The 25,753-nt window shown below is 53.9% G+C and overlaps 1 protein-coding gene across 4 annotated transcripts in view; it reads left to right on the forward strand.

The window, feature by feature from the left end:
• CACNA2D2 (calcium voltage-gated channel auxiliary subunit alpha2delta 2) overlaps positions 1-25,753 on the forward strand; it is a 137,000-nt gene that overhangs the window by 26,402 nt on the left and 84,845 nt on the right. The window lies entirely within an intron of this gene.

Raw genomic sequence — 25,753 nt, forward strand, 5'->3', positions numbered from 1 at the left:
ACTGTACAGGGGGTTAACGGGGATCTCGTACTGCTGGTGGGCTTGGGAACAGCAGAGTAAGTGGAGTTATTATTGGGGGTCCAGGCCCCCGGCTTGGCGATTAGATACTCCACTGTGTTCCTGTGTCCCTCTTGGTCAGGGCCAGGTCAGCAGAGGTACGTCTGTGGGGCAGCTGCTATGAGGTGGTGTCCTCGGGCCTTTCCCCATGCTTAGCTTGTAGCAGGTACCCAGGAAATGGGGGTGGCAGTGAATGTGTTGACATTGGCTGTGGATGTAGGACCTCTGGCACAGGATGGGGCTGATCAGGGGTGGCTAACGTGGTGGTAACATAGTTAGGAGGGGGAGTCCAGGTGGGGGTCTGCACCATCAACTTGCCGGGGTTCCTTCCGCCCAACCCCAGTGGCCCAGCCTCTCTGAATCTCCCTTCCCTGGTTACTGGGCTTGAATTTCAGTAACCCGCATCGTACTCTCTTCCTGTGAACTTTCAATAACTCAGCCACACTCGGAGGCCAGCAGAGCTTTCCAGAGAAGGCACTGTAGGAAAAGCTGTTCCGGAACAGAAGTCAATTGATGCTCAGGAATAGCACCCAGCACTTACTAGGTTCTAAGTGGGCACTGCCAAGTGCAGCTGTGTAGATTAATGAAGAAATGAGAGTTCCCTGGAATGTGTGTAATGTGCCTCTCCAAGCTTCATACTGGGACATAAGATGTACCCCACATAAGGAGTTAACCATGCACTTCCAGTCAAGAATCTTCCGTACTTTCAATCCTCAGCTTAAGGATACTGCTTATTTTATAGTCGTGGGCAACTCAGACCCTAAAAGTTTGCCGGTGGGAAAATAACGTACACATTTCATGCCTGAGACTCAGGTCTGTCTGAACCATAGCTTCCTGGGTGGTGCAGACCAGAGATGGAATCCAGCTCAGCATACCCACTGTGTGCTCCTGGGCAAGTCCTAGACCTGCTCTGATCCTCATTCTTGGTCCGTGGCGTGGCCGGGAGGTCTGACTGGAGGATGAGGTGGTGAGAATGGCAGTGGACAGGCTGACACAGATACACTTCTAGAAATCAAACTTGAATTTCCCTCATTGATCATTTTCATTCCCAGGATATGTTGTTCCCTTCCCTTCTGATGGGAGTTGAGTGATTCCAGACACTCATCAATGAGCACATCTTTCCCCGCCCCCACCTTCCCAGTGGTTACCAAAGTCACGCAGCCAGGTACGGCAGAACAGGGGCTTGAACACAGGGCTCCTGACTCCTGTCCCAGGGTGTTGCTTCTCCTCTAGCTAGGCCTTCCCTCTTGGGGTGGGCAGGATGAGCCTGGGAAAGAGGGGAGCTGGGCCAGGTTTGGTGTGGCTATAGTCAGGGAGAGAAGTGCTGACCTGGCGTTCCGGGCTCCTTCTGGCATCCCTCTGCCTATCGACAGCTGCCAGCTCTCCAGTGGCTCTCTGTCCTGCTCCAGTTTTTCTCACCTGCTTCCTTAGCCTCTTGTTTCCCACTGACAGCTCTGGGGCTGCTTCTTGGCACAGGACACCCCTGTGAGGTGGGCAGCCGGGGAGCAGGTGAAGAGTTCTAGAGGAAAAGGGCAACCCTGTGAGAGCAGGAGGGAGCCAACCGGCCCCTCTTCCCCAAAACCCCTGGCACCCCTGACTAAGCCACCAGGGCTCTCCTTCAAGTGCATATGAGAGGGCCCATGTGGCCAGCCCATGCCCTGAGAGCCAGACTCTGAGAGTCAGGAGGATGCTTGCATCGAAGCCCTGACCCAGCTGCGATGCTCCGTGGACCCTGGTACCACCTCTGCCAAGCTTATGGCCTCAGTCCCCATTGGGGCCGCCCCTCTCCATGCTTCCTCGAGGTGCCCCCAAACACCTTGCCACTGGGGTGATCCTTGGCTTTCTTCCCCAATATGGTTGCCCTCTCCACCGGCCCCAGTCCTAGAGGCAGCCCGACCCCCAGAAGCTGGGTGCCATAGAGCTGCAAGAGTTCAGAAACTGCAGACGGTGGCATTTAGGAGCATTTTCCTTGTCTTGGCACTTTCCTCCTCCCGACCTCACCACAACCCCATGGGGGCGTGGTTGGGTGCAGACTGTGGCCCATTTACAGGCTGGGCACCATGGCACACCTTGGTGGAGTGTGGGGGCTGTCTGCAAAGACCCTGTCACATTTCCTCATCTAACCCCAGAGCGCCCACTGTGGCCTGGTGCTCCTGAGCTGTGCCCCACCGGGTAATCCCAGCCCCACCTCCCCGCCAGCCCTGGCTTACTCCTGCCGTGAACAGGCCACAGAAGTGTGGGCCCTACTGCAGTCTGCCCCCTCCAGGGCCCCTAGAAGCTGAGCAAGGTCTCCTGAGCCCCTTTCCTACCCTCCCCCATCAGCACCATATTGTCATCCTTTGGGGGGATAGCAGAGAGCATATGCTTGGGCTCTGAGCTCATTCACATAATGAGGCTGATCAGGATGAATAATTCATCAGGTGCCTGGGGGTGCACGGGGGACCATGTGGAGACGGCCTGTCTCCCCACTCTGAAGCCCAGGTCACTCTGATGGGTACAGCCAGGGACCTATCCCCTTCTGACTGGGTGTCCAGGGTAGAAAGGGAACAACTCTGGGGACCTTGTGGGAAAGCAAAGCAAGACAGATTATAGTCAGTCAGGAGGAAGAACCAGTGGCTCATCAGGTGCACCAGCCCTGGGACGGATTCCTGATTCGGGTGAGACACCTTCCGTGGAGGGTCTCTACAGAAGGAAATGAGAAGATCCTCTGTCTGGGGTGGGGGTCGGGGGTGAGGAAAGTCTGTCTGGCTAGAGCTGGTATGGGAGCGGAGACCTGGGATAGTCATGTCTGTGGACTACAGGCCATCCTCTGGGGAAGCTCAATCCAAGTCTGGACCTGTGGGAGCATTTCTCAGTCCACATCAACCCCCACACGTGTCTCAGGGCAGAAGTGGCTCAGAGCCCTGCCTACGTCCCTGGCTGCTTCCGCCCCCATGACGGCCTTAGCCCGGCTGTATGCTGCTAGTCACTCGTGGGGAAACCGAGGTGTGGTTGACTGTCTTTACCCACCAGTCCCATCCTGGAGCCCTGACTTGCTAGCCCTGGGTAGTGGTGGGGTTGGTGAGAAATATCAAGGCAGAGGTGCAGGCCTGGTGCGGCCCCTCCCCTGGACTGCTGAGCTGCATCCACAGAGAGCAAGACCCCAGGACTCAGAGATCCCTGACCCCAAGTCTCCTGCTCCCCTCCCCACGGCTGTGCTTCTCTGGACAGTCATGGTGAATCAGACAAATGCTGTTCATGTGTCCCCACTTCTGTGGGTAGGCAGAAATGGGATTTTTGAACCAGTGACGGCACCATAGTCCTAGCCCATCTTGTCTGCCCCTGGCCATCCCCACACCGAGTCTGCTCAGTGCTCCCTGGGAATGTGTAATTAATATTTGCAGAGTGCCACATCTGGAGCTGGCTCCAGGCAAGGACCAAAGTCTGGCCGCATTGAGGACCCCTTTCCTGAAGGGCTCAGGGAGGCAGGAACAGGGCCCTCTGCAGGTGCCCTTGAAACAGGCTTCTCCCAGGACTTCCCTGGTGATGCAGTGGATAAGACTCCACGCTCCCCCTGCAGGGGGCCCAGGTTCGATCCCTGGCGAGGGAACTAGATCCCACATGCATGCCACAACTACGGAGCTTGCCTGCCGTAACTAAGACCCGGTGCAACCAAATAAATAAAAAAATACAGGCTTCTCCCTGTTCCTCCACTCCCACCCCCCGCTGGTACGGCCAATTCCTGAAACACATGCGCCGTCACACACTGGCTCAGGGGGTGCTGGCCGAGGCTGTGTTTGGCACCCCTTTGGGGTAAGGGGTCCTCTCTGGGCATCTCAGGTGGGATCAGCAATGTCCAGGAGTGCCAGGGAAGCTCAGAACGCTAGAGGGGCGGCAGAAGAGGATGAAGGAAGCTGGGGTGGGGGAAGGTGCCAGGGGACAGAAGCAGCCCTGAGAGGGCCAGAATGGGGAGTTCAAGTGGTTGTGACCCCCAGACCTACAGTTGGTCCTTCTATCAAAGCACTGTGGTTCACATGTGCCCCAAGAGGCAGTCCATTTTGGCCAGGTGGACCCGCACTCACGCAGGACATGCACGGTTGTCCCAGCTAATGTGCTCAGTCCAGAGAGCGGTGGTGAGGGAGACCCACCCAGGCCCATCACACTCCCTCCCCAGGGTTACTGTAGCCTCCGAACCATCATCCTAGGGGCTCTGCTCCTTGTGCAGCACCCCCCTCCTCCAGCCACCTCCCGCCGAGGCCCAGCGGCACCCTGCTCTCTCCTAGTGTAGATGATTGGGGTGTGGGGTGCGTGAAGGGGGGGGTGGGCGGGGCGCGGGTGTGAAGTATGCCACTGGGTAGGGATTGCTGCCGCTCGCCTCTCTAAAAACCCACATATATTATTCTTTAATGGAAAGTTAATTGTCTTATTATTCCCTCCATATGGTCCTCTTGCTCAGCACCCAGCAGGGATGCATGGGACTGAGGGGGGGCTCCTGGGAGGGCGTCTGAAACGTGGTGAGGCTGCCACGTGAGCATAATTGGATATACTGAGGCAGAGCCATTGGAGCCTGGCGGAAGCCCTTCCTGGACCCCCTCTTTGTCCCCCTAGCCCAGCCTGCTCCTCACCTCTTTCCTTCCCACGTCCTGCCCTGGGGGTGGCCTCTTCTGGCACCACCTCCCCACTGTGAGTTCTGGGAATGCTCTCTCCCGAGCCCTGTGCGGGGAGATGGAAGGTGGTTGTTGCCCTCCTGCTTGCCCCTCCCCGCACATACTCCGTTGTTGCCTGAAGCAGAAAATTCCATTTTTGAGAAGCTTTTCAAAAGCCAATTCGTCTGTGGCAGGAGCTCCTGCCTGACGGCCAGCTGACTGGCTTTGGTCCCCTGCACCTCTTCTACATGTACCCCACCAGAGAGGGGGCACGGGGAGGTCAATGTTGGGAGGAGGGCTGCCCCAAGACACCTGGCCCAGGGGCCCTGGCTCATGTTGGCCATGCCTTCCATGGGCACCAGCTGCCTGGAGCCACCCCCAAGCTGATGGCTCCTCTGGGGCTGCTAAGCTGAGCCAGTAGTTGTGCCCTTCTCAGCCCCTGCCCCTCCCAAGGCCTCTCCTCCTCCTCCCCAGAGTGTGAGGGTGTGAGGTCAGAAGAGCCTCACAGCAGGTGGGGGATACAGTGACAGGAAGGTCCCCAGAGGGGCATGCCTGGGTGGTCGCATCTCTGGCTAACTCAGAACCCCTTGCTCCTGGAGTCTTGCAGGGGAAGACAGGGGCAGGGAGCCCTGCTAGGAGGCTTCAGGGTTCTGGGACAGCCTCAGCAAAGAGCTGTTGCCCAGGTTCCTGTGGAGGTTGTGGATGTGGAGGGAACAGGTCTATGGGAGAGGCATCTCTGCGTGGGATCAGCAGACCCATGCCTGGTGATACAGGCACGGGGGAAGGGCCAGCAGCTTCTGTCTTGTGCCAAGAGGTCACCGTGGGGCCACATCTGAGGTTAGCTCCCAGAGGACAGAGAATGGCTCAGGGCAGGAGAGAAGAGCTGTGTCTTCTGAGCTGCTACAGCTGGTAGGTGGCAGAACTAGAATTTGAACCTGGAGCCTGTGCCGTGGGCCACACTGAATGGTGGGTGGTGGAGGGAAGACTGAAGTGGGGAGCAATGGCAGAGCTGGGCCTCCCCGTACCGTGGGACCTGGCACATGCTGTCCTGCCTCTCTGAGCCTTGGTTCCCCCATCTGTGACATGGAGATCCGAGCCCCTGTCCTCAAGGGAGCAGGGGCAAGGAAGGGCTGCAGACAGAGCCCTGCAAATGTGGGGGTGCTTTTGTGACCCCCTCCACTATCAGTTGCCTGCCCTTCCAGGAGTTAGTTATAGTTTTAGACAGTTCAGGTGCCCAAAGTGTCACCTTTGCTTGTTGAAGCCCAGGAATTTGGAAATTGGTTTCCTCTTCCCTGCCCTCTTAGTCCTGTTTAGGCTGCTATAACAGAATACCATAAACTGGGTGACTTATAAACAACAGAAACTTCTCATGTTTCTAGAGGCTGGGAAGTTCAAGATCCAGGCATCAACAGATTTGGTGTTTGGTGAAAGCCCACTTGCTGGCAGCTGTCTTCTCACTGTGTCCACTCGTGGTGGAAGGGGTGAAGGATCTCTCTGGGGTCTCCTTCATAAGGCACTAATCCCATTCACAAGGGCTCTAGCCTTATGACCTAATCACCTCCCAAGGGGCCCACCTCTAAATACTATCACAATGGGGATTGGGTTTCAACATATGAATTTGGGGGGGAGACACAAACATTCAATCTGTAGTACCTTCTGACCATGACATCTTTGGGGGACCTTACTGGGAGAGGCACAAAGGCCACCAGAGCTTGAAGAAACAGGGCCTATGGGCCACGAAAGGGAACCAGCTGCAGAGGCATCCCCTGGGGAGGAAGCGGGTGGAGGTGAAGGGAAGGGCATCTCTGCCCCTCAATCCTTCCATCTTGGGAATCTGGGCTGTTTGTCCAACTTTCCTAAGGCAAGGCCCACCTCCCATGGCAAGAGTTCTGATAAACACCTTGGCTCTCTTCTGGGGTCCCCAGGGAGGCTGACCTTGCAGCAGAACAGCTGGGGGTCAGCTCCGATGGGGACCAAGTGCTTGCAGATTGTTGAGGAAAGGTCAGAGTATGCTTCCTTCTCCCCTGGCCTCTGCATCCACCTCTGGAGAGTGATGGAGCTGCATGTCCAGAGCCGGAGGCTCAACTGGATAATCAGGGGTGGGAGATGGGGGATGGAGTAGAGGACCGAATGGGTTTCCATGCTGGGCCCCCGGGGATGGCTGACCCCATCTGCATTCCTCCGCCCTCCTCCACCCCCATCCATGGCTGGATCAGTGGCAGCCACGGGGACACTTGCCTGAGATCCGTGGAGCCCCAAGCATTTGGCAGAGGCAGAGAAGTAATTGGTTCTGACAAACCACAGCCGGCCCCAGGGGCAACATGAGCAGCATTTACCATGACCAGGCAGGAGATGGAGGCTCAGCCTGGCCTCCCTCCACCTTCTCTGAGCATGGCTCCCCTCTCCTTGTGAGTGGAGATCTGGTGTTTGGAGAAGGTTACAGAGCCCCAAACTCCCCATCTTTCCTATACCTCTCTCTCAGTGCTGGGAGCTGGCTGGCTGGAGGTGGGGGGTAGATCCTGGGCAGACTCGTCAGGCCCCCTCCCCATCCATCCTTGGGTTCCCATGAATCAGGGAACCAAGTGACTGACCCTAGGACTTTTTCGCCCTAGCCTCAGGATGCAGAGTCAGGGGCTGGGCCCCCACCTGAGAGGATGTGCAGTCTGGGTGGAGGAACGGGCTGTGCACACACACCGGGTGCACATATACATACATGCCTGCAGTGTACAAACATACATATATGTGGACCACAAGGTTTGGCATGGAGTAGGTGCTCAGCTAGTAACTCTTCAGTGGATGGATTAGCAAAGGGGCAGGCATCTGGGGACTGAGAAGGGAGGGACTGAGGGTCTAAACCATCCCACAGAACAGTGGGAACCATCCAGACCACCTAGGGGAACTGAGGCCCAGTGCATCAAAAAGGTAGAGCTTCGGTGCCAGATGCCCTGAGAGAGGTAAACTTGCATAGGGTCTGCCAGGCTTGGCCCACGTAGAGGGTCTCTGACTGCTCTTTGTGAGGGAATGGAGGGTGCGGGGGCTGGGGGGGGGAGGGCCCAGAAGAAGAGCTGGCTGCACAGTGTGCTGGCACTCAGATGTCAGGCTGGGGTGAGGGAGGCTGGGCTGTTCCCGGAGTGACTCAAAGGCCTGGCCAAGGTGTGTGGCCTGGGCAGGAGGAGCCTTTAGGCCTCCAGCCATCCATGTGTCCTCCCCGCGCCCCCACTAGCCTTCTCAGCTTCTTCCTCCTACTCCACTTGCCTCTCTCCTCACTCATCCCCTTTCCCTCCAGGCCTCTCCCCAGTTTTAAACCCAGCCCACAGCTCCCTCCCCATGGAAGCCCTCCAGATCAGTGCTGAGGCCAGTGGTGTCCCATGCTCCCCTCTCCCTTCTGCTTTTGCATCCTTCGGGTACACATAGGAGGCAGGAGATGCCAGGGACCTCTGGTGGGCCCAGTTCAGTCTTCCCATCATATGGGGTAGGGAGACCATGACCAGAAGGGCAGGCTCATGCCGGGGCCTCGCAGGAGTCCACCTGAACACAGGCAGTCAGACCTAGAAGGCAACTAGCCCCTGGTGATTATTGGTCCCATGACTCACTGGGAGACACAGTCTCTGACCTGCAGAGGCTTTGTGAGGTGGGATGTGGCTGGTCAGGTGTGGAAGAGAGACGAGAGAAGTGTGATGCTGCGTTTGGGAATGTATGTGCACATGTAGACGAGAACACGTGAACCTGTGTGTGTGCATGTGCTGCCAGCGGGAGCGGGAGCAGGTGAGGTTTGTGTGTCTGTGGAAGGGAGTGGCTGTGCCCACATGAAATGCTGCATGTAGGGGCATGACCAGGCACGCATGTTTATGTGTGTGTGTGAGAACGTGTGATCCCACATGAGTGTGTGCTTTGTGGGATGTGTGACCAGGCAAGCATGTACGTGTGTGTGTATGTGGTGAGTGCAGAGTTCTGCATGCTCTGTGTGCAGGTGTGAGCAGGCACACTTACAGGCCAGGGTGGGACTGCGAGGAGGCAGGTGCCGCAAGCTCTGTCACCTGAGCAGGCGAGAACTATTTAACCGATTAATTAGTGAAGCCGAGAAATCTCAGTTGTGGGTGAGGAGCACACACACACACACACACACACACACACACACACCATGTCCCCATGCACAGTGCACATTCCCCCAAGTCGCTCTGCCTGACACTGTGCTCAGCAGCCCTGCAGGGGGGCAAGGTGCCAGTCGCTTGTGGATCTGTGTCCTCACACCCCTGTGCATCCGTGCCCTGGGCTGCTGGACCAAGCGACCCCTATGGAGAGCACAGCTTTGTGCAAGCCGTCCGTCCTCAGTGCCCCCAGTCAGTGGTGAGGCCGCCCAGACTTTGCCCCGTTTCACAGATGAGAGAGCTGTGGCTGGTAAGGGGCACTGGGCAGGAGCCTCATTTCCAGGTTCTGGGCCTCCTGGTAAGGGGGAGCAACCCTTTCTGCCCTGGGCTGGGGTCCACTGAAATGCTACCTTCATCGGGTTAGGGGGAAGAGTATGGGTGCCTGTAGCCTTAGAGCTGAGCTGGAGTCCACGGGGAGCTTCCTACAGCTCAGGACAGGCCACTCCTACCTGCAACCCCCAGGTGCCTTGTCACCAGCCAGCTTCCTCCACATGCCCTGCAGGCAAGCACAGGGGCCTCATCCCTCCCACCCCACAGCCTGCTGACTGCCTTCTCTCTCCTGTCCCTAGAAAGGGAGAGCCCTATGCTCCCCAGCTCCCCCAGCCCCGTGTGCCTCCCCATCAGCATGATCGTAGCTGCCTCTTTTCTGAATCTTCCATTCGAGCGCAGCTCCTGGGGCACCGATGGGGTTTGTCGGGCTTTTTTTTTTTTTTTAAATTTTTTAAAAATTAATTAATTTATTTATTTATTAATTTATTTTTGGCTGCATTGGGTCTTCGTTGCTGCACACGGGCTTTCTCTAGTTGCGGCGAGCGGGGGACACTCTTCGTTGCGGTGAGCAGGTTTCTCATTGTAGTGGCTTCTCTTGTTGCGGAGCATGGGCTCTAGGCGCACGGGCTTCAGCTGTCGGGCTTGGTCCTGAGGCCCAGAGTCTCACTTGATGCTGACTCTTGGCAGGCAGGCCTGCCACCCCCTCCTGCTGCCCCTCGCAGACCCCAGGGGCCTACTGCTGTTTGCCTTGTCGTGCAGGAGACCTGGAAGCCGGGTCAAGTAGCGGCCAGTTGCCTCCTGATCAGGTACTTGACAGAGGAGCCTTCCTTATGCTCCATTACAGACATGGAATAAATTGGTGTGCCGTGAATTTATTCTTAAAGGGACTTTCACACTGGGGAAAACTTTTTATAACAACATTTATATAAAAAGCAATTACCATGCCAATAATTTTTATGTATTTTCCCCCTTCCCTCGCCGCCTTTGTGTTTGAACGTGACCGCCTCCCGGGCAGCTGCAGCCTGGCTCCCTGGCCTCCTGGCTATAGCCTACCGCCTGCTGGAGCGCCTCCTCCTCCCGGAAGGCTGCGGATGCAGGTCCGGCCCGGCACGGGTGCGGGCTCTGGGAGCACGGCTGGGTGGAGTTATGTTCAGAACTCAGGTGCTTTCGAAATTTTCTCCCTCTTGCATCTCTGTCCTGAGGTTGCTCTGTTTCCAGGGCTGGCATGGCCCTTCCAGGCCCCTCTTGGCAGCAGCCAAGCACTTCAAGGCACCTACTTCCCGGCAGCCTCAGGGCCCTGTTCCATGAGGGAGGAAGTGGTGGTGTGGGAGCAGGTATTTTCCCTCCCAAGGAGCCACTAACGGGCACCCTGCTTCCGCAGCCATTATTGCTCTCACACTCGATGCATTATGTAAATTGTCTCCGTTGCTAAGTGGTGGAGGAGCTGCTCAGGGAGAGCAGAGGTCTGGAGCCTTCTGGGGAAAGGCAGGAGACTGGCCCTGAAAACTCACTGATCCCGTGTCAGGGAGGGTCTGGCAGCCTCCCAGCTTAGACTAGGCCCCCTGGGGCTTGCACTGTCTCTGCCCCAGAGCACAGCTTGGTGAGGGTGGTGGCTGCACCCCACGGCAGACTGGAGGCCGGGTGGGCTCCCTCATTGGACAGGGACGTCAGATTGGACCTTTGCCTCCCTCCTCAGATGGGCTCCCGGGGTAGGACACGTGCCCCTCTGCTGCCCAGGGAGGCGTGCTTCTCCCACCTGCACGAGTTTCAGCAGCAGCATATTTGCCCACAGAGCCTCCTCAGAAACCCTTGGCAGAGCTGGAAATGTTACGTCGATCTGTGGGACTGGGTGACCCACTCCTCGCCTCCTGGAGACCCTGGGGCTCCTTCTGCAGTGAACGCCCAGTGAACTCGGGATACAAAAGGGTGAATTTTGGAGCAGCACCACACGCTAGGGCGCCAGCAAGTTCTTGGGTCCCCAAGGGTCTGAGATCTCAGTGAGGAATATAGGGGCATGAAGGTTCCTGGGCCTGGGCAAGGCCTCAGTGATGGACAGGGCTCTCCCGGGTACTCACCTGGCTTTCCACCTTCCCTCTTGAGACACAAGATCTGTGGCGGGCCCCAGCCCACCAAGAGAGCCAAACACTCTGGGCTTCTTCCAGACTGAGCTGGACTCTCATCTGAGCTTGTACTTTGCATGAGGCTGGTGGGTGCAGACTTCACACTTGTCATCCCCCTCCCTGGGACTGAGGGGCCCCTGGGGCAGGATGTTTGTTCAGTGCAAGGGGACCACTGGAAGGAATCACAGATTTGTGTGTTTCCTGGAAAATTTGGGATTCCAGGGAGGGTGTGAGGTTGGCAAAGACATTGGTAGCCCACCCAGCCCACTTCTCAGGTAGTACTTTCTCTCTCCACCCCTCCCCAGGCATGGCTGTCTGTGGCTCTGGATGAGACGGACCACATGACCCCGGCATAGGCTTCAGCAGAGGTTGATGCAAAGGGAGTGAGTGCTTCCATGGCCTCACAGATGTTGTGGAAGACTCTGAGCTTCCTCCTCCCTACCCAGCACGGTCCCTCACTGTCCCCAGGATGATTGGCATTCTCTCCCAGACCCCTGTGGTTTGCTGGCCCTCAACTTGCTTTCTGATTGCCACCAACTTTGGGGAAATGGAGGAGTGGGGGCGAGGGGTCATCAATGCCAAATTGGAGTTTTAGTCTAAGGACCCTGGTTTGTGTACTCCGCTGATGAGGGAATTGAAACACTGAACTGTCTTCATTGGTGGTAAGAGTTAACAGAGGTGATGACAGTGCTGTCAACAGAGCATAATGTCAGCTGCTGCCTTTGGGGGTCCCTGTCTGCAGGCCAGAGGTTGGAGTCAAAGCAGTCAGTCTCCTGTCCCTGACTCCTCTCTCTCCATTATTTTCCCCTCTCTCTCCCTCCCTCCCATCCTTCTCCCCCTCACCAATTCTTTTCTTCCTTTCTTATGTTTTTTTTCCTTTTTCTTACATTTCTAGATGGATTTTTAAAGTCAGGGTTTGTAAATCAGCATCACACTCATACATAGTGAAAAGTCATAGTTTTACCAGGCGTGTTGTGTTAGGAGCACAGCAGCCCCCTCCTCTCCACCTCCAACTCCCCAGAGGCTGTCACTTTCTAATCTCAGAGCTCCATACCTCTAAATGACATACTTATGTCGCTACTTCATGATTGTTCAGTTTTAGGCATTATCCATGGACATCCACTGGGGAGTGGAGGACATAGCTCTCCTCCACCACCCCCCACCCCCCCAAGTGTCATATTGTGATATGGCAGGTCAGGACTCAGTGTTAACATTGTCCTGATGGGGCAAATGCTGTTCAGAACTGTGTGACTCGTAATGCACACTTTGGGGTACAATTTTTACATTTTTTTCCTGCAGGTGACAACTGTCTGGTATTTGTTTGTTTGCTTAGTTTTCTGTGAACCTTTACTAATTCTGCCCCAAACTCCCTGCCCTTCTATCTGACCTCTTCTCATACGTGCACGTGTATCTGGGGTTCTGGGTCACTGCCCAGAGAAGTCTTGTCTGGAGCCTCCTGACTTGTGCCTGTGAACAGAGCCTTCGGCTCGGACATGTGCCAGGGATTTCCTTCACCTCCCTTCTGAGTTGGAGTCCCTCTTTCTGCATACTGTAGACTCCTCTTCCTTGGTTTCTGATTTTCTCCCTTGGTGCGTAGAGAACATTTTCAATTAGCATCATGAGCAAAGGTACATGGGAGCCAGACTTCTGGACTTTCATGTCTCAGAAAGCCCGCCCTCTCCCCCACACCTGGCAGAGATTTTAGGTGAGTGTGGAAGTCCAGGGTGGAAACCATTTGCCTCAGAATTTCTAAGGCAGCACTCCATTCCTTCCAGCTTCCTGAGTTGCTATGCAAAGGTCCAGTATGGTTCGGATTCCCAATCCATTGTGTGACCTGATTTTTATCTCTAGAAACTTGCAAATTTTTTCCCTGCGCCAAGTGTTCAGAAATTCTACCCTGATATACCTCGGTGGGGTTTATTATCATTCCTTACCATTTAGTGGACATTTTCAAACTAGATTCTTGTGTCCTTCAGTTCTGGGAGGTTTTCCTGAATGATTTCTTTGACTATTTCCTCCCTTCCCTTTTCTCTGTTCTCTTTCTAGAACCTTTAACTCAGATCCTTTTCTTTTTTTCTGTTTCCTCTCCAATTTTCCGTCTGTGTGTCTTTTTATCAGATTTCTCAATTTTATCTTCCAACCTTTCTGTAATGTTTTACATTTTATTACCATAGTTTTAATTTTCAGGATCTCTTCTTAGTCCTTTTAAAAAATAATATCTTGCTCATATTTCATTGATGCCATTGATTCTGTCAGCTCTGTGAGGATGATAGCTTAAAAAAACTTTTTATCTTGAAATAACTTTAGATTTACAGAGAGGTTGCCAAAATAGTACAGAAATTCCCTAACCCTTCACCCAGTTTCCTTTAAAGTTATCATCTTGCATAACCACAGTACAAATATCAATGAAGAAATTAACACTGGTACATTAATACTAACCAAAGTGAAAACTGGATTTGGATTTCACCAGTTTTTGCACTAGCCTCCTTTTTCTATACCATGATCCAATCCAGAATCCCACATTGCTTTTAGTTGTCATGTGTCCTTAATCTCCTCCAATCCCTGGCAGTTTCTATGTCTTTCCTTGTCTTTCATGACCTCGATACTTTTTAGAAGTCCTGGTCAGTTATTTTGTTTACTGTCCCTCAATTTGTGTTTGTCTAATGTTTTCCTATGATTTGACTGAGGTTATGCATTTTTAGGAAGTACACCATAGAAAATAATGTGTCCTTCTCAGTGCATCATATCAGGGAGAACATAATGTCAGTATATCTTATTATTGGTGATGTTAACTTTGATCATTTGGTTAAGCTGGTATCTGCTTGGTTCTCCTCTTCCCTTTGTAATCAGTACATTTCTTGGGGGAAACTTTGAGACTATGCAAATATCCCATTTCTCTCAAACCTTTGCCCATTAATTTTAGCATCCACTGGTAGATCGTGCCTGCAGCAGTTATTACTGCAGTGTTCTCATGGTACTTTTCTATTTCTCTCATTCCTTCTACATTTATTAATTGGCATTCTTCTGTAAGGAAGAACTGTCCCCTCTCGCCTGTTTATTTATTTATTTGATTATTTATTTCTGTCAGTTTGGACTCATGAATACTTATTCTATGGGTGGTAATTCAATATTATAATTTTCTTGCCCAAATTATTCTAGCTTTGGCATTGGGAGCTCTTCCAGGTTGGCTCCTGTGCCCTTTTGACATGCCCCTGTCCTTATTTGATCTCTTCCTTACTTTTTGTTACCACAAGATCTTCAGCTCATCTTGTATTTTCCCTGGAATCAGCCACTTCTCAAGGAGTTCTGGTTCCATTTATTGGTGAATGGCATTTAGAAATCAAGATCTGGGTGCTGAGTGTGCTCATTGCTAGTGCGATGTCACTGCTTCTAGACTCTCTCACAAGAACTAGGAAATATGTATATGTATAGCCCATGTATACACACATATCTATAATTACATCTTTATCTGTCTGTCTGTATATACATTTACAGCAGTGAGTCTATACTGAAACCTCGGACTCTACTCCAGCACAAAAGGGTTCATTGATGTCTTCCTCCATTCCTTTCTGGTGACTACTTTCTCCAACAGTGAGAAATCCAGTTCTCATTATCTGCAGTATACTTATTTCTTCAACCCTTGTATACACAATTTATAGCATTTTTTTTACACTTCCATCTCCCCATGTAGCCCAGGTTCCTTCAGGTTTTTGTTTGTTTCTTTTGGTCTCTGACTTCTTTGTGCCTGTCTCCCCCCAGTATCTGGGCTTCCAAATGGTCTGCTCATATTTAAGCAGACAGAGAAGATAACGTGATAGGAGCTGAGGAGTGGGATTAACAACCCTCTGGACCTCAAGTCAAAATGCCACCAAAGTGCAGAGCACGGAGGTGGAGGTGGAACTCTAGGCATGGTGGGGGGAACCTTGGGGTTCATTGTGGGTACTCTGGCCATATTGCCCTCCTCGGCTGCAGGTTCCCCAGAGAAGTTTCTCTCAGTATCCTATTTGGGGTTTCAGGGCTTAGTCTTTGGAGTTCCCCAACATTTTTTTAGTATCTTTATTGGAGTATAATTGCTTTACAATGTTGTGTTAGTTTCTGCTGTACAACAAAGTGAATCAGCTATATGTATACACATATCCCCATATCCTCTCCCTTTTGAGCCTCCCTCCCACCTTCCCTATCCCATCCCTCTAGATGGTCACAAAGCACCGAGCTGATCTCCCTGTGCTATGCAGCAGCTTCCCACTAGCCGTCCATTTCACATTTGGTAGTGTATATATGTCCATGCTACTCTCTCACTTTGTCCCAGCTTCCCCTTCCCCCCCGCCCCCCGCCATGTCCTCAAGTCCATTGTCTACGTCTGCGTCTTATTCCTGACCTGCCACTAGGTTCATCAGTACCGTTTTTTTAGATTCCATACGTGTACGTTAGCATAACGGTATTTGTTTTTCTCTTTCTGACTTACTTCACTCTGTATGACAGACTCTAGGTCCATCCAACTTATTACAAATAAGGAGTTCCCCAACATTAACCTACTGCCGGCAGAGGTAAGCCTTCCACAGCCTGCTGAGTCAGTCACACATGGTCCATCTGCTTCTAGCTTCCAAAATGTTCCTGGTGCCTCCTCCACATATTCTTTGAGCCATGGGTTTTTACCGTTTTGAATAGCCCTTTAGTGTTGTTTCAGGGAGTTTTGAGAAAGAATGAAAGTTTAATGCACCTGGCACCACTGCTCTCACTCCCTTGTAGCAACTGAGCCCTTACTATTTGTTTGCCGAAATACATGTAGGGCCCCAGCCAGCGAATAGATGAACAGGAGGTTCTCTGGCTGAGGGAGGTGGCAAGCCAGGGCTGGCCTCCTGACCTCCCTCTCACTGCCTGTGACCCTCCACACAAGCCCGGGGCCCCCTGCCTACTGCCTAGGGCTCCAGAGAACACAGTTTGAGAACTGCTGCCCTGTGCCTGGGAGTGTGTCAAGCCCAGGGCTTGGTTTGGGGTTAGCAGCAGGGAGCCTCTGGGAACAGAGGAGGGGGATTAGGGAGGAGGGGGATTAGAGAGGCAGGGGACTCAACCAGCCTCACAAGGAACTTGAGTAGCCTGGTTCTCTCCCTGTAATCAGGTGCCCCTCATCCTGAGCCTCAGTTCCCCCATCTGTGTGGTAGGAAGCCCCAGCTGGGCTGGCTGACACAGTCAGCAGTGGGGAAGAGCTTGGCTGATAAAGTTCTGACTTGGTTGACAGCATGCCAGCCATTCCCTGGGAAGCCCCCCAACAGCACCGTCTTTGCACTCAGATGGGGTTACCTAGGCGGTAGGTACCAGCAAGTGGGGTTACCTAGGCCACCCATGACCAGGGCAGAGTAGTACCCTGAATCTGGCTGGTGGCTGAGGGCACATCCCTTAGGGGTAGCTCCCAAAGACACAGCCCAGCCTGTTCTGAGTGAGTCAGGGTCCTCTCTTCAGCTCAGTCCCAGGTCTCTGAGCCTCCCCAGGGCCATGCTCTTGCCCTAATTGTTACATCTGCCTGGGGTGCCTTCCTCAGTCCTTACTTCAACCCACTGAAATTGAGCTCCTTCTCCCAAGGCTGGGGGAATGGGCCCCTGGCAGGGTTTGGGAGCAATCAGACCAAAAGAAACCCCTCACAAATCAGGTAACCTGGGCCTCAGTTTCCTCATCTGTGGAAGAAGGAGAGTTGTCTCTGCCTTCAGGGTCACGTTGAGATAAAAAAGGATGTGAAGTAGCTGCAGGTAACAGAACCAAGCCCCTTGTATGTTGAGGCAGCAACACAGGGACATGGAGCTGCAGGAGCAAGAGGCTGCACTGGGGCTGGAGGCCAGGGACTAGACTGGGGGCCAAAGGTTGGAGCAGGAGGCAAGGACTGGACCAGAGTACCAGGGGTCAAGGGAGGGACTGGGGGGCCAGGAAAGGCTGGGCAGTGCAGTGCCTTCTAGAAGTGGGCCCACAGGCTATTTTTGAAAAGCTCCAAGGAAGGGTATAGAGTAATTTTTTGCAGGCAGCCACTGGTTACCAGCAAGGATATTTAGCAGGAAAGGAGGCCTCAGTCCCAACTTCCCTGCTGGCATTTTGGGAGATTGGGTGAGCTGGACCACCTGCCAGAGCCCAATTTATCGTTTTATGTCCTGGCTTCTTTCTGTGAAGGATGGGGGAAGGCCACAGAAGGCCTTCAGAACTCTGAGATGGCAGCATTCTTGGGGAGGCTACAAAGAATGTTGTGAAGGGCATGGGACTGGATCAGAGACCAAGTCCTGGTCTTGGCTGTGCCTCCTCTGACCTCTGTAGGGTGGCCTTGGGCACGTGACTTCCCCTGCCTGTTTTTTAGTTTTCTCATGTAAAACCAGGTAGGGGGACAGGACACTGTCCATGTTTCTGGTTTGGGGCAGGTAGGCACAGCAGGTGGACAAGGGACTGAGTGAGGAGGGGCAGAATATAGGGGGCAAGCCTGGGAGCGCATCAGGGTTCCTGGCAGGTCCTCAGTCCCTCAGATCATCTTAGCCAATCGCTGGGGGAAATAGAGGCCCAGAGAGGGCAGGGACAGGCCCTCAAACACACAGCAGGGTGGTGGCAGAGCTGAGGCCAGAACACAGGTATTCACCCCATCCCAGGCCAATGGGTGAAAATGGTGAAATAACAATGTCACCCTGGCTGCAGCGGGCAAGACACATCTGTTTAACAGACTCACTCAGCCTTTCCAGGAGCTGGTCCCATCCCCTGAATGTGTGAGCCTCTCCCATTCCCCACCCTACCACCTTTGCCCCTTCTTGCCCTGGGCAGCTTTTGTTTCTTGGGAGCCAACCACGGAGATTCAGGTTAAGTGCTAATTAAAAGCCACCAGCCTCCTTTCTGCAGAAGCTGAGCCCCCTCCATCAGCACACAGCCCAGGCTAGTCCTTCTTCATCATTTCTAGCCTTTGGCAAATGATTCCACATCACTGTGCCTCAGTTTCCTCATCTGTAAAGCAGGGATAACATTCCTTGTCCTGCCTCCCTCCTGTGGCATCGTGAGGTTTAAAGGACACATACCACGTGCGTAATTCGGTCGGGGCTACAGACATAAGGCCACCTGGATGACGGGTGAGACCCACCTTCCTGGGCAGGGTCGTAGGATGCTGCCCAGGGGTCAGTCAGAAGCTGAGGATGCTTGGCACTGGTGACAGGCATGGACAGATGGGGGCAGAGTGTGGTGAGGATTGGTGGGGGGGAGCATGTGGGACCGAGTGTCTGTTTTGCTGATTGCTCCTTTTGCTTTCAAGGAGATTAAACTATTTTTAGTCTGCGCCACTGCTGGTGAGACGCCGGAGGAAGCCTTTCCATCGCCGAGATTTTCTGGAAGCTGCCAAGTGTGGTCTTCAACTCCATTCTGGGAGCCTCCCCAAGCAGGCAGGAGGGGACATCACTGTCCGGGGGTTGTGGGGACAGGTTGGTGCGCTGTTGCTCCCCAAGGTCCTTGCTGTGCTGGCCTCCAGAGCTGCACGGCCCCAGACTGTGGAGACCAGTAATCTGATGCGCCCGATGTTTGTAACGCTGTGTTTAAAAAAAGTAATTTATTTTCTAATTATTCCTTGTCTTGCATAACCGTGCATCGCCAAAGTGTCGCTATTTAAAATATTTATCTCTGTACGCTGCAGGAGCAGCTCTGAAGTGTGGAGGGGGAAGAAATAAAAGTCCGCGTGCTGGTCGCAGGCATATTACTTTGACTCGTCCTGGCAGTTTTGATGTCTCCCTGTAAACACATTTATTTTTCATTAGGATGTTTCTGAGCTTGTGGCCCCCGGAGAGCCGGAGTGATTACGCTATCCATCTGTGAGAGATGCCATAGAGAGGTGCTTGTGGAATGAGGTCCACCAAACGCATCCCATGCCTACCTGTACCAGGGCGAGTGTCCAAGCGAGTGTGGCCTGGGGTGTGCATGTGCAGAGGGTGCAGTGCTGGGCTTCATGGAGCTAGGTGGGCCACATGGCCAGAGACTTTGGTCATTTGCTTCCATGGGAAAACCGGGCCCAGAGGGAGTCTGCTTTGGAATGGAATCAACCTCACTGGCAAAGTAGACAGTGCGCCTGTGGCCTGTTCTATCCGAGGGGCCGACGCTTTTCACTACAGCTCAGCAGGCTTTGAGATTGGGATCAGAGAAATCCTAGGTGGCTTCAAGGGGTACACACATCCCAGAGGCTTGAGAAGAGGGCCCATGGCTTCCCAGCACGGAGGACGGGCACCTGACTCTTCCCCCTTCTCTGCCCCTCCCTAGGCTGCAGGTTTGAGCCTGTTGCAGCAGCTGTAGGCATCTGGGGGCTGGAATAGCACCCCTCCTTCAGCCACCCGGGAGGGCAGGGACTGGACCTGGCTCCTCCCTCACTAACAGGCTCTTTTCCAATCAAAAAAATTTTTTTCTTTTTTAGCTCACTGAGTCTAAGAGAGAGTTTTATGCTGAATTTTAAAATACCTTATTTTTTCCAGTCTCTAAACTACTAATCTCCTGGGCTAAGGGATTCTGGGACAAAGGCGAGGCCTCGGAGTGGAAATCTGTAAAATTAGCTTCGGCGGTATTAGTGTTTGCAGTTGGAGATTGAAAAATTGCTTTCCCAGGGTCTGATTGGAGGTTCGGCTCTCCTCAGGGAAGAGGCAAGAACTCGGCACAGAGACACCTGGGAGGGCGGGGGCTGGGAGTGGGGGCAGCTGAGGGACAAATGCTGGGAGGCTGTTTTGGGGTTCAGAAAAGCTTCTCCTAGGAGGCCCTCTCCTGGGGCCCGTGAGCTGGATGCTCTGCAGAGCGTGTGCTGGTGTGAGTGTAGTTTCTGCCTGGGTCTCCCCCATCAGTGCACAGCTTCTCCAGAGCTCTGGGTACACAGCAGGTGCCAAGTAAATGCCATGGAGCCCAGCTGGGTCCCTTCCCCTTCTCTTACTGAGGCCTCCTGGTTCCCTGATCCCCACTCGAGTGCTCCCACACAAGGAGGGGAGCTTCCGGAACCTGACTGAGGGGCCAGCTCTGGTGCCTGTTGGGGCGCCCGCCCGTGTGGCCCATCAGGCCTCTTGTGTGCTTGATTGCCTCTGATTGGCTGCAGCTGAATTCAGCAAAAGCTATTATTTGCCCTTGATGAGCCAATCAGATGGCCTCATTGGCCATTCAGAGCAGGCACCAGAACCTGGGTGGGGGGAGATGGGACACAGCGAGGCGGGGGCAGGGCGAAACAGATGCGGGACCCGAGCCTGGTCTGTGTCCACCACGACCTTCACACAGATCACATCTCCCTTCCCTGACCTATCCTCCCAAACCAGGGCTCCTTACCCGCCATTAGGCCTGCCTCCCAGCCTTTGCCCTCACTGTTCCCTCTTCCTGCAAAGCCTTTCCTCGCACATCTGCCTGCCCGAACCTCTCAAGACCTCCTCCGTGAAGTCTGTTTCCATCTCTCCAGGCCAAGGTGAGCTGTATCCTCCAAGCTCCCAGAGCCTGTTTGCTGCCCCTCTCACTCTGCCAGAAAATACAGAAGTCACCAGGATGGTGGTCAAGGAGATTGGGATAGATTGGGGTTCAAACTCTGATCAGCCCCTTCCCACCTCTAGGTCCTTGGACGAGCTAGTTCCCCTCTAAAGCTTTGGTTTCTTCACCTTTAAAAGGGCCTAATAATCGTACCTTCCTAAAGGGGGTGGGGCCTGAATGCAGAGGTTGGGGGATGTGAAGGCAGGCCGGGGTGGGGGACTAGAGGTCCAGTAGCCACCACGGCAGGGCTTTCTTGAGCCTCTGTAGCCTGGCCCAGGGTTTGGCAATGGTGGAGGCAGACAGCATGTCTTAGGTCATGTTCGTGGGAAACAGGCTCTGAGACGCTAGGGTCTGCACACAGAAGGTTTATTTCGGGGAGAGGAGCTGCTCTGAGAAACACTTTAAGGGGATGTGTGGAGCAGGCCTGGGCAGGGAAAGAAGCTGACCACAATGCAGCTGAATGGAGGTCTCAGCGAGCCCTGTGGAGAGCTCTGGAGCTGGGATGGCTCCTTAGAGCTGTCCTAGATTGAGGCCAGGGGTCCTGGCTTTTGTACCCTGCACTACCTGGTCACTGGAGCAGGCTGCTCCTGGGGAGGGGGCATAACCATGCATGGGGTGTCTCCCTTTAGTCGGGGGAGAGTCCCAGATAGGCTCAGCTGTGGGCCGTCAGCATCTGGCAATTGGAGAATAAGCGCTGATCCTGAAGGGGGACCTTCAGCAGTACCCACAACAGCCTACCTCTTGAGTCACCTGGACCCCGAGCTTCATATAGTAAATTTTGTCCATGTGGGAGCTCACTTGCTCTAGAATTCTGGTTGTTCCCTTTTCCTGGGAAACTTGCAAGAGGAAGAATTGTAGGATGAGTTATGGTCTCCAACACAGAGGCTACAATTGGTATGCATCCTCTCCTTCCTTTACCACCCATCCTAGATTCCCTTCACCCTGACCCAGGCCCTCATCCCTGGTGGGTCTGAGCCCCTGCCCATCTTGCCCTTCTCGGGCCATGGCTTATGCCCTTGTTCATCCTTCATTAAAACTAGACAGGGGAGTACCAAGAAATGCCCCAGTGAGTCACCTGGGTGTCCAACATATTTTTCCCTGTCCCAGCATCTCTTGATAATGAGAATCAATTATTGTTCCATGACTGCTGCTCTCTTGGCCTGAGGAACGTAAAGTGACAGGCCAGTAGCATATTTTTCTCTCTGATGCTTGTGCCCTTCTCACCAACACAATGCTTCTCACTTTGGTAAACAGTGTCCTCTGGGCCCTTCCACGGAACATGGTCATGAGAGGTTTTCTGGCCTTTTGTGGTAGAACTACTCTGGTATGTCCACTTGTCTAAACCTTTGATCCCTTTCTCAACTTTGCTATGGGAGTTCTGGCATTTCAACTTCTCTTAGTGTGGGCCATTGCTTTTTTCAGGTTTCCAACATCTCTTCGGGTCCTTTCTGGGGTGTTAGATCCTGTATCATGAGAAAGTGCTCTCATGTCAATTACCTCTCCCATATCCAACCTTATCTTCTGCTGTCCTTGATCCAGCAACCTCAGGATCCAGTCCTGCTGTTGGCTAGATACTACAGTACCTTCAGGACATAGTCCTTTTTTCTTCCTTAGCAGGCCCAGAGCTTCCTGGGGTTGGTGGGTTGGTTATGTTGTGACTTGATCCTAGTTTTTGGTCTGGTGGATGGGAAGGAAGGGGGGGTGTTGTTTTGTAACATGGAGGCCTCTTCATCATCTTTAAGCAAGGGGGGTCCTAGCCATTAACAAGGAGGAGCAGCCTCTTCTGTAGGCTCAGAGAGTTTAGGGCAGGTTTCAAGGTTCTCGGGTGCAGTGGCCCAGATGCCCCCACCTCACAACTCAGGGACCCATTCCTTCCCAAGCAGGGTCCTGACCTTGGGTAGCCAACCTGCTGAGATTGAGACTGTAAGTCCCTCTAGATCTTTGTCACTCTTCTAATTAAGTCCTGTGCCTGACCCTCAGCTTTTGCTGCCTCTGGCTGCAAGAGATGAGACTCTTTTTATATCCTGCCAAGGGGGCTTCTAACTTTCACGCTTCACCTTAAATTCGTGATTAATCACACTCAGCCTTTCATTGTCTCTTTCCAAAGCACTGATAGCCCTCAGCAACAGCCATCCTATTCCATAGTCCTTATAATTACACTTCCCTGAAATTCTCAAAACCTGAAATATTGCACCCATCCACAGGTATCCCATTTCAGTTCACGATGTGTGAACGTTTGATCAGTTGTACCTTTATCACAAGCCAGGATTGTCAGCGCTCCACCGACCACTGTGGTGAGGCCCTCAGTGCCATTAGGACAGCTCCCACTTAAGAATCGGCTTCCTGGGACCACTCCCAGCACCAGCTGTAGCAAGGTCGGGTCCCTGGAATCAGACTCTGAGATGGAGGTTTGTGTGCAGGTGTTGGTTGGTGGAGTACTCTCAGGGACCACACCTGTGAGGGACAAAGGAAGCAGGATTGGGCAGCAGGAGAAGTTTGGCTGTGATTTAACAGAAGCCATAACAGAGGCCTCAGCCAATTCCACATTGAGCACTGGAGTGGCCTCACCCCTCAGAGTCGTCCCTGATTGAGGCGGACCTTTGTACTCCTCCACTTGACCTGTGTGTCAAGCAGAGCGCAGTTGAGGCAACTCCCTTCTGCTCAGGCCATAGCCTGGGCAGGGACTCAGCTGAGAGCCGTCAGCAGGCAGCATCTTGGCTGCTGGGGGAGTGAGGGCCTCGTCCCGAAGGGAGAGTCTGGGCGGCACACCACAGCATCCACGTTGTGGTGCCTCACACCTCGGATCCTGGTTCTGGTTGTGCCTCTTACCAGCTGAGACCTTGGGCAAGTCCCAAGAGCTCTCTGAGCCCAGTGCCCCTCCTGTAAACGGGGCGTTGCCAGGCCCCCACCTTCTGGGACTTCAGGGATGGGATCTGAGGGTGGCTCAGATCGGTGAGAGCACCAAGACTGCACACGTGTGGCAGGGCCAGGGCCAGTCACCATCCAAGTGGGGGCTCAGGGCTCAGGGACCTCCAACCCCTGAAGCCACCAGGCTCCCCACCTTCTCCCTTGACAAAGAAACCAAGGCCTGGGGCCGCCCAGGTTTGGAGAAATGGGAAATGTGGGCTAAGTCTTCACTGTTGATAAAACCTCATTAAGTTTGACTGGCTCCTGGCAGTGAGTGAGATCAACCCGGCACTTGGTCAGGGGCTCAGGGGTGAAAATAGTGTTTCCTTTGAAGGGACAAGCAGAGGCTGTCTGCTCAGCCTATTCAGTGAGTCAATAAATTAGTGGCACGTGGAGGCAGCCTGGGTTCTGGGGCTGGACTCCAGGATGACGGGTATTATTTGTTCAACAAAGTGACCAGAGAGTAGGTGCCATTAGGCATCTAGTAGAGGGGGATAAAAGCGATGATGGGGACTAGCACAGGCAGTGTGGCTGTTCATGGCTGGCGGGGCTACTAAGGGCCATCAGGCAATGGACGATAAGACCTTGCAGAGGCCATGAGCTGGTCACTTCTATTGAGGCCTCTGTAGGCCAGGTGGCTCTGGACCCACCACAAATGACTCCTCACTTGCAGGGGCACCATGCAGGTTGGGAGATGGCTCAGAGGCCGTTCCCATGTCCAGGGCTGGCCCAGGGTCAGAGACCCTGGGTCACGTTAGCCAAGAACACCCATGATGTCAGCTGTGTGGCTGGTGTGTTGGGGCCTGACTGTGGGGGCAGGCGCCTCGGAGTTGTGGCTGAGGGCAGGGAGGAGATGGCAAGCAGAGAGGAAGGGAATGTCTGGGATGGGCATGCGCGTGGCGGGCATGCCTTTTAAAACGATCATCAGCCTTAGTGTTCCAACAGCCTCTTTCACTTTGTAAAAGCCTTTTCTTTTGAAAAATAAAAGAAGATTGGAGGCAAGTACAATATTTGGCTGTGGCGGCTGCTAATTTGGCACTGAATGTCACCTCCGTTTTTCTCTTCCCTCATGCCAAGTGCTCCTTCCCTGGCTCTGGGTGGGTGGGCGGGGTGATGGGGGTGCAGGGCGGGCTCCCCGAGCCTCTTAAGATGCGAGATTCATTTCCTTAAACACACATTGTCTCACTCCAATTTCACGTCCGAGCAGTTCTGGCAAGGAATTAGCAGCCCCTGGGAGAAAGCGGGCAGGTTCTATTTACACGGGGTGGGGGCAGGCTGGGGGGATATAGGGGTGGCAGTGCAAGCAGGGGGCTTGGGGCTATTTGAACAGGGAGTCCCCAGAGGACCTGGGTCAGGGCCTGCCTCGCCTGGCCAGACAGCTCTCGACGGGAGCCAGGCCGATCCTCTTGTCAGTATGCAGAAATCCTGCCCCATTTGAAATGTCCTGAGTACATGGAGGACGGGGACTATATAATGATTTGGGGGCAAATTGAGGATATCGTGCTTTCAGGTCAGAAAGGACACTTAAGACCATTTGGTCCAACCCCTCACCAAACAGGACTTCCTGAGACCTGGGGGCCAACTTCTGCTGACCCCCTCTGTGAGGGGGGCTCACTCACTAACTGGAGGCCGCCCTTTGCTTTGAGTCAGGCCCCTGGACCTCTCCTCAACTTGGCTCCTCACCTCTGCCTACGGGTCTCCTCCATGGCCCTTGCGAGCTTAGGCGGCTACAGTCCTGTAGCTGTGTGGGAGAAACAGCCCCCTCCGTGGGTGGCCCCTGGGACCCAGCGTTAGGTCCCTCCCCGTCCTGGTCAGTCCTTAGGGCACAGGCTCCCACGCCGCAGGCCTCCCCTGAGCCCGGCCACTTCTTTCTTTAAGGCGTTCAGGCCATTGTGTGTGTGGTGATGATGGTCTTAAGGAGGAGTCAGGAGGGCGATGCTTCGACCTCCCTCCTCAGTGGCACCCTTCGGACAGCGTGACAGCAGCCTGGGTGATTAGGGAATTCAGGCTCCCTGTCTGGGTTTGTTTGGGGATGTCTTCCAAGGCTAGGGCTGCCCTTTTATGCCCTTTCTGCCCTCCCCCTGCCCATACCCACAGTCACCCCCAGCCCCCACCTGCCCCCACCCCTGGGGAGTCT

The sequence above is a fragment of the Eschrichtius robustus genome, chromosome 12, assembly GCF_028021215.1.
Source record: "Eschrichtius robustus isolate mEscRob2 chromosome 12, mEscRob2.pri, whole genome shotgun sequence".
Classification (NCBI taxonomy): domain Eukaryota; kingdom Metazoa; phylum Chordata; class Mammalia; order Artiodactyla; family Eschrichtiidae; genus Eschrichtius; species Eschrichtius robustus.